Raw genomic sequence first — 9609 nt, 5'->3', positions numbered from 1 at the left:
CACAGCTCCAAAATAGCAGGACAACACCTTGTTATGTATCAGGCAACAGCTGTGTGACTTTTTGCAAGCCACAGTGGCCCCTGTAATGTGGGGCACGGGGAAGCCTCCTCTGGATTTGAGGTTTAGCACCTACCTACCCAAGGTGTGTTGTGTACACCCTGAGTTAAGAATCAGTTACTGTATACTTCATGTACAACAGCAGCTTAATCACAACAGCCACACAAACAAACCACTATGAAATAATTGTCTTTGGGAAGATACAATGTTTAGATGCAATTTTCACTAGTGGAAAAGACAATCCTTTGAATCTCCATATGTAGCTATGTCAAACAGGAAGCCCTGGACAGTGGCTTTCACACAGGGTGAGAGGCAGGAAAGTGCAATGGGAAGGAGTGAGACCTATCAGCTCTGATCCTGGTTCTGCCATTCACTACTTGTGTGACTCCAGCAAGATATTCCCTTTTAGCCTTAGTTTGCCCCCTCTGTAAAATGGGGACAGTAACGCCAATTTCACTAGGTTTTTATTAGGAGTAAATGAGACAGAGTAGGTAAAGCACTTAGCACTGTGGAAGCTGGGAAAAATATTAAGTAAATGGAAGCTCTAGAAGAATGACAACAAGCTATGACCATGAAGAGTAAGGCCAAGGACACAAGACACTGGGGAATATAGTACTCTGGGGCCTGTGTTCCCCCACTCAAATGCTGCAACCATTACTCATTTTCAACATATGCATTTGAATGGTTTCATTTGATTGGCTTTTACCTTGCTGATAGATTTTAATAATTATTTAAAAAACAAACACAGCACTGGATATTAGCTGCACTCTACTATGAAGGAGAATGTATCACTCCAACTGCTAGAGAGCATGTGCTAACAATGTAACTTTAGCTCTACTACCAGCTCTGTAATTGTGGACCCATTATTTAAATCTTTGGCATGTTTTCTCATCTATGAAATGAAAGATCTAGGCTGCTCATTTACATGATTGGCCAACTCTCAAGTTTATTAATATACAGGATGCTGTGCCTAAAGATCTAAGAGGTGAGAACAAGGAGGTGATATGGAAATAGAGTGACTAAATTACTTTAAGCATTACTTTAGACAGTGTGGTGAAATAAACATAGCAAGAGGAACACACTCTCCTGGGGCAAAACACTGACCATGGCGGTCTTATTTCTAGATCTCTAGCATCATAATTATGTTGGCATTAAAGGAGCCACTCAGGCAATCTGCTCAGTTGAACATGTTTAGACCAAGAAAGGGAATGATAGAAGATCTTAGTGTTTAGCATACGCCAAGCACTGTGCAAAATTAATTACTCCCTACCCAGCACCACTGAGCAAACTGAGGCCCACAAAACAATTTCATCCTTTGATGAAGATCATTCGATTTCTTACTGATTGGTATTGGCCTCCACGGCTTGAGTACATAACCATTATGTTAAGCTGCCCCTCAAGAGAAACTGTTTTGAAAACTAGATTTCATTTAATACATTTTCAAGAAAGAACACCCTTATTTTCTAATGCACTCCCTCTGACACCTGATACAGAGATGGTAGTGGGTTTCTTTTTCAATGAAAATGGGCTCAAAGAAAATAGTGCAAGACCAAGACTAGACAGAATTTTAGACTTTGAATCACTGAGAGTCTCTTTTTCTAAAGAGAATTTAGAAACAAGCAAATCTGAAGCTTTCCAAACACACAGGAGAAAACCGGGGCCCAGGGAGGCAGGTTAACTTAAGTCTGTAGGACATGCAGCTAGTCAGAGGCCACAGCAAGAAGGAATGATCAGGCCTCCTGACTAGCACATGATCTGCTTTTCTGTCTCTTGAATGTCACCCAAGTGTGTTTTCTGTCCAGTATTTTCCAGACTCTCCGCTTCTAGTAAATCACAAGTTCATTATAGTCACACCAAACACTACTTTGCTCATTTGTTCCAGTTATTATTTTTATGCTACCTGTGTGTTCCCTAATAGACATGAAGTAGAACATTTTTAACACAGATTGTTTTCCTCCCACATCTGCAACACCTGATGACATTTAGCTGTTAGGATATTAGTCATTCTTCCTATGCTGATATGACTCAGTCTGGGACCATCTGGGAACTAGAATCCATATTTTCAGCCTAGATTCACCAGTGACCTGTTAGATGACCACTGGGAGGCCTTTGCCCAGGTTCAGTTTCATTAAAAGAAGAAGGAATGTGGCCTTCTTTTTTCACACAGGGTCACTAGGATTTTTGTAAAGGTAATAACAAAATCCTAAGAATGTCTTGAGCATACATATATACTATATAATTAAAACTGGAAATAAAATTTTAATGAACATAATGATTGCTTTAAATAGTTATTTTAAGAATAAACACAGCATTGTATATTGGCCATTTTAGACTGTAATGGAGGGTGTATCACTCCAACTACCAGAGGACACATTCCATTTATGTAGTTTTACCTCCACCACCAACTCTGTAATCTTGAGCCACCATCTGATTTTCCTAGCATTATCTCATCTGTGAAATGAAAAGTCTGGACTCTTAAATTTCTAATACCATGTCAAGTTTACTAATATACAGGATGTTTTGTCTAAAGACCCAAGAAGTAAGAATAAGAAGGTGGTATGGATATAGTACAATTAAATTACTTTAGGAAGCCAGAAATTAGGGAAAAGAAGAAGGAAAAGGAGGGGGAGAAAGAGAAGAGAAAAAGAAAGAGAAGCCCTTGTCTTTTACCTGATGACTTCATGGGTCTGAGTCAGCGTTAATATGTGAGCAGTTTCAGACTGACGCACTCACAGTAGATCTCCTCATAGTGGCTATTTTACCTAGAAAGCCAAAGTCCAAGGAGGAAAAGCAGAAAAGTGCTTTTCGCATACTCACAGTAAGTACTCAGTGTGCTGTCCAGGGTCAAGAAAGATCCCCCCAAGAGCACTCCTATTGCCCTGTCCTGCTTTTTTAGCTCCTCTCTGCCTTTCAGACACTCAATAAGTTATGACTAAGGGCTTAGTCAGGGACAGAAACCCCTCTAAGTGCTTTATTATGTACTCATTTATTTAATCCTCACAACATCCTAGGAAATAGGTACTGATAGTAATCCTATTTTACAGATAAGGAGTTTGAGGCAGAGAGATGCTAAGTAATACAGCCAAGGCAACAAAGCCGTCAAGTGGCAGAGCAGGATTCAAATTCAAGACAGTTTATCTGTGATGTCTGTTCTCCTAAACATGGACTTGGAACTCTGGAATCAGATGCTCCTGTGTCCTTCCCAGATGAGATGGTTAACTGTGGGTATATCCTTAAACTGAGAACAGTAAACCCTACCTCCCTGGGTTGTAGCAAGTATTAAATATGTATAATACTTAGTATATATGGAGGGCTTAATAATTTTTTTCTTTCCCTTAGAAGTCTCCATTTAAATCTCTCCATTTCTCAGTCTACAGAGCTAGAATTCTTCTTATAGGTCATTCCTCATTTGTTACCCTTTCTCACTGTGGCTGATTTTGGGAACCTAGTTTCCTATACATTGATTCATCTGGGCATAGAAAAAGGTACTTTGTTTTTCTACTGTTTGTGTCTGTCTGTCTGTATATGTCTGTGTGTGTATGTGTGCACATGAACATGCTCTTGTTTTAAACCTTATTTTCATATTTACTGAATAAATGAATCCTTCTCAAGGTTCAGCACTTGTTGCCAAAAGAAAACAAAAACAAAAAAACGAATACAACTTGTTTAAATTTGATAAACAGAAGTTTCCAGCTGCTATGCTTTCAATCTGGCGGAACACTTTATGCTCACTTTAAAATTTGTTTCCTTTAGTTTTCAAGCTCCTAACTGGTATGCCAGAATTGAATTATCTTCCCTCCTGATATCTTCACTACTTGATTCTATCCACATTTAGCAGTTTTAAAGTTTCATTCATGAGAAAAGAGATGACCTTTGGAGAAAAAAAAAATCACGACTCTTTTTTTTTCACCGATATTTTAATTACAAGCTTTATAGTAAATGCATTGCCTAAATTCAGTTGAATTTCAATCCTTAAATACTAAATATATGTTTTTATTGATATGTCCTAAGACAACCTGAGGTTGATAACCCAAAAAGCAGAACCTTATTTCTATGAGTAAATAACCTTGAAAAGCTTCAGGGATACTGATTTTGCTGAAAAAAATCTTACAAAAGGGAAAAATAAAACAGGTTGATAGAATTAGTAAAAAATTGTATACAGATGTTTTTAAAACTATAAAAGAGTATCATGAACAGCCATACACCAATAATTTTGAAACCTATATTAAACATATTAATTTTGGAAAAAAATGTAAAAAGCCAATATTGACACAAGAAACAAAAAACTTAAATGCACAAACCTATGAGATACATTGAAATTAAATATATAACATCCTCTCTCTCCCCTCCAAAAACTAGACTGAGATAGTTTTATGCCAAACTTCAAAGGAACAAGTAATTCTGACCTTAGATAAATTGCTCTATAACACAGAAAAATAAGAAAAGCAGCCCAATTCCTTTTATAAGGCTATAATTTTACACCAAAAATTAAGGAAGGGTATATAAATAGGGAAAACTTATAGGCCAATTTCATTTAGTAAAATAGGTGTAAAATCCTAAATAAAATACTAGCTAGCAGAATTCAATGGAATATTGATCAAGTATTATGATCAACTAGGAATTTTTTTTTTCTTTTACTCAGGAAAACGAGACAGACAAACTTTTTTTAAAAAATCCATTTAATTGGCTGGGCACAGTGGGTCACTCCTGTAATCCCAGTGACTTGGGAGGTTGAGACCAGAGTTTAAGACCAGCCTGGGCAAAATAGGCAGACACTGTCTCTACTAACAATAAAAATAAATTAGCTGGACATGGTGGCATGCTCCTGTAATCCCTACTACTCAGGAGGCTGAAGTGAGAGGATCTCCTGAGCCCAGGAATTCAAGGTTACAGTGAGCTATGATCACGCCTCTGCACTCTAGCCTGGGTGACAGAGCAAGATTCTGTCTCTAGAAAACAGAATTCTATTTAATTTATGTTAATGACTAAAAAAGAAAAATTGCATAGTCACCTTAGTAGACATATGGGGGAAAAACTTTTAATAAATTTTAATGTCAAGGTAATACGTGTTTTAAAAAGTTAAAACTGCAAATAGTAGTTCTGTAACATGATAATAAGCTATCTACCAAAAACCTACAGCAAGCATTATACTTAATGAAAAAACTTTTCACTCATTTTCCTTAAGGATGGAAACAAACAAAGTTGATGACTCCCATAATTATTATTCTTCCTAGTGTTTGCAGAAGATTCTAATGTTCATCCTTCATAATTACTTACCACTCTCTGCACTAGGCCCACCTCTAGAGACCTCTTCCCTGGTACTCTCCCCATTGCAAGAGTGAACTTCCCATCCCATTGTTCGCAAGTGTGACCATCCCATGTCCAAGGAGGAGCATTAACAATTACCCTGTGGTTCTGCCATTGTGATCTTTTCTCTGCCATAAGAAGGCCATGTCTCAGCTAGGGGTTGCTACTTCCATCCGGATCCCAAAGAAAGGAGACAGAGCTGCTGTCAACCACAACCAATGGGGTAGGTAAAGGTGACCAAAAAATAAATCTTTGATCTTATAAACCTCTGAGATTTGGGAGTGATGTGATTTATTATCTTATCATAACATAATGAAAGCTGACAAATACAGTGCATTGTAGGTTAGGATGGCTGTTATTCAGTCTGTTTGTGCAATTGATGAACAGGCTAGGAGTTTTCATAGTTGTTTTTGATTCAGTCCTCCTCATCCTCCTTCTAGAATTGATAATATGTGATAATTAATGTTACTTTTAGGTCAATTGGTGATGATACTTGAGGTAGGGTTGAGATTAGTGCTAGTTTTTGAAATATTTTTAAAAATTAGAGAAGGGATTGAAAGAGAAATAAAATTTTTACAATTAGATAGTATAATTATTTACAATAAAAACAGGAAATTTTGTTAAAGTACTAGTACTAATCAAGTTTGGGAAGATTGCTGGATACAAAATCAAACAAAAAATCAGTAACTTACACTAGCAAAATGATACCAAGCGATACTCATTCTTCAACGTGAAAAACCATAGCTCCCTGTAATTTCTGTGTCACCTGCCCATGGTGACTTCCTTCCAAAAAGTACCATATGGAAAGGGGTATAGAAAGAATAACTGTACATTAATTCAAAAATTATAATAAACTTATTAATTTATAACACAAATAACACTATTTAATGACAAATAACTATATTTTCCAAAAAAATTAAAGAGAGGAATGGCATTATGTTACATTTTTGCAAATCTTTAATGTTTCGTTAAACTATCATGACTGCTTCTGCATTATGATTCATTTAGCTTCTGGAAAATGAGAATTAAATGTTAAATAATTTCTTAATGTGAATATGAAAATTATTTTGATCTTACAGACTCCTCAAAAGGGTATGAGAGATCTCTGACAGTTTCTGGATTACACTTGAGAACCACTGATATATAATAGAAATTCATCTGACCTTGATGAACACAAAGTTTTCTTTGTTTTGTTTTGTTTTGATTTTTGAGACAGAGTCTCGCTCTGTTACCCAGGCTGGAGTGCAGTGGTGTGATCTCAGCTCACCCAAGCTCCGCCTCCCGGGTTCACGCCATTCTCCTGCCTCAACCTCCTGAGCAGCTGGAACCACAGGCGCCCACCACCACACCCGGCTAATTTTTTGTATTTTTATTAGAGATGGGGTTTCACTGTGCTAGCCAGGACGATCTCAATCTCTTGACCTCGTGAACTGCCTGCCTCGGCCTCCCAAAGTGCTGGGATTACAGGCGTGAGCCAATGCACCCAATGAGCACAATTTTTTAATTCTATTAAGAGATACAGAAAATATCTAAATAAGTTGAAGAATAAATCACATTCATGGATAGAATATTGTAACATTTTTAAAAGTAAATTTCTTTCTGAAAATTGCTCAGTATATTAAAAAAAGGAATTGCACCCAGAATTCCATCAAGATTTTTTATTGAGAACAAAAAGTGGATGGTAGGAAAGGAACTTAAGAAACTGATTCAAAAATGAAAACCTTAGAAAAAGGGTACTCAAATAACAAATATGGTGTGGGAGCAAAAATGGGGGGGCTATGTCTACCAGGTATTAAGAGTTTTTTTAAAACCACTTTAGCCATGTGGATTTTCTGTGAAAATGAAACTAGCTCATTTCAAAAGATGCTTTTAGAAATCATTTTTTCCTCCACTGAACCAAAATACACTTTAAAAATCATCTCTGCTTTTTCTCCACTAAGACAGAAAAAAGAGCAAAAACAAAAAAAGCCCAAGAGTGTAATATTGCAGACCGAGCATTCAGTGATTTGTAGAGCTGGGGTCTGCCCAGTCATATGGAAGGGAGATGCCGGGAGCATTAGAAAGGGCTGTGTTGAGGAGAGCTGCTGGGATAAAATGGGGACAGCTCATCTCCGCTCCTGCACTGGGCTGTGGCTGGGCACGTGGCACCTGCCAGTCAGCACAGGTGAGCTGGGTGAGTGGTCTCATCGCCCCTTGGTATGTGCTGACATGAAACAGCAGGCAGGAGAGATGAACACGACAGGCTCTTCTTCCATTGCTCATGTATTAATAGCAACGTGGACATTTCACTGGGGCTCTAAGTGGGGAAACTCACTCCGTATTTTCAGCCTGTTCCTTCCAAAGAATCTAATAGTGATTCCTCCTAAATAAATCCAATGGCTTCGTGGATACTGCTATTACCCACATTTTGTAGGCAAGGAACCGGAGGCTTTACAGATTAGGTGATTTGCTCTGGGTCATATAGACTGCAGTAGTGGAGCAGGGATTCACATGTAATCCAATGACAGGGTCTGTGCTGTGAACAACAACAACAGAAAAGAGGTATATTTCATTTTTCAAATCTTGAATAGGGCCGGGTGCAGTGGTTCATGCCTGTAATCCCAGCACTTTGGGAGGCTGAGGCAGGCAGATCATTTGAGGTCAAAAGTTCAAGACCAGCCTGGCCAACGTGGCGAAACCCCATCTCTACTAAAAATACAAAAAGTTAGCCAGGCGTGGTAGCATGCACCTGTAATCTCAGCTACTCGGGAGGTTGAGGCAGGAGAATGACTTCAGCTGGGGAAGCAGAGGCTGTAGAGAGCTGAGATTGCACCACTGCACTCCAACCTGGGTGACAGAGTGAGACTCCATCTCCACACACACAAAAAAATCTTGAGTGGTAGGGGAGACAGAAACAAGTAAAGGACAAAGTATAATAAATAAATAATACTAATTATGAAAGCTATTTGTCATTGAGTGTTTTGCTCTGAGCAGCCAGCAAGGTGCTAAGAACTTTACCAAGGTTTTCCCATTTAGTCCACCACACGAACCTATGGATTAGAGTTGTTCTCTTCAGCTCATGGAGTGAGAACTGACACCAAGGGAAGAGAAAGTGACTTGCAGGTCACCCAGCCACTGAGAGGAAAATGTAGACTTCCAACACTAAAATCTTTACCTCCAAAGTCCAAATGCTGAACTATCTTCTACATGGAAAGGCCACTAACCCAACCTTGCTGGAAGGTGAGAGGGAGGTAGATTAGGAAGACTTCCTGGAAGAAGTGGCATCTAAACTGATAGTTGAAGTTTACATAGAAATAAAATGCTAATACTTTATACTTGAGTTGACTGTATGATTTTCTAACCAAGTAATCAGTTACTAAGATGATGTCTATTTGAAAGAGTAATTCTACATTTACGAGATTCTTTACCCAGAATTGCAAGAATCTTACTGTTTGGGAAGAGAATTGAGATTATCTCTAGGTCTGAGAGAGGTAAAACGAAGACTCCAAATGACTTTTCACCTAACCCACCCTTGTACTCCTTGTCTTTCTATATAAAATGAATAAGCATAAACGGGAATTATAATTTTTCTTCTATGCTACTTTTGTACCATCCAGATGTGTTTGTTGTTCTCTTTGAGAGGGAGTCTCGCTCTGTCACCCAGGCTGGAGTGCAGTGGCGCGGTCTCGGCTCACTGCCAGCTCCACCTCCTGGGTTCATGCCATTCTCCTGCCTCTGCCTCTCAAGTAGCTACAGGTGCCCACCACCACGCCTGGCTAATTTTTTGTATTTTTAGTAGAGACAGGGTTTCACCATGTTAGCCAGGATGGTCTTGATCTCCTGACCTCGTGATCTGCCCAGCTCGGCCTCTCAAAGTGCTGGGATTAGAGGCATGAGCCACCGTGCCTGGCCTTTTAATATATATATTTTTTAAGTGAGGGTCTCACTCTGTAGCCCAGGTTGGAGTGCAGTGGTGCAGTCATAGCTCACTGCAACTGCAAACTCCTGAGTACAATTGATCCTCCCACCTCAGCCTCCCAAGTCACTGGAATTACATGTGTGAGCCATTGTTTCCTGCTAGTGTGAAAAAAAAAACCACACAACTAACTCAACTAGACTATGAAGAGAGAGAAAAAAGAGAAAGAAAGAGGGCAAGAGAAAGAGAGATCCTGAAATTTCTTGATATTTCTTGAATTCTTAGATTTAGCCATGCCTCAATTATCCCCGTATTCTTGAGTTATGTGAACCAATAACCTTTCTTCTTTG

Source organism: Hylobates moloch, unplaced genomic scaffold, assembly GCF_009828535.3.
Source record: "Hylobates moloch isolate HMO894 unplaced genomic scaffold, HMol_V3 SCAFFOLD_12, whole genome shotgun sequence".
NCBI lineage: Eukaryota > Metazoa > Chordata > Mammalia > Primates > Hylobatidae > Hylobates > Hylobates moloch.
The sequence above is the reverse complement of the archived record's forward strand: the minus strand, read 5'-3'. Positions refer to the sequence as shown.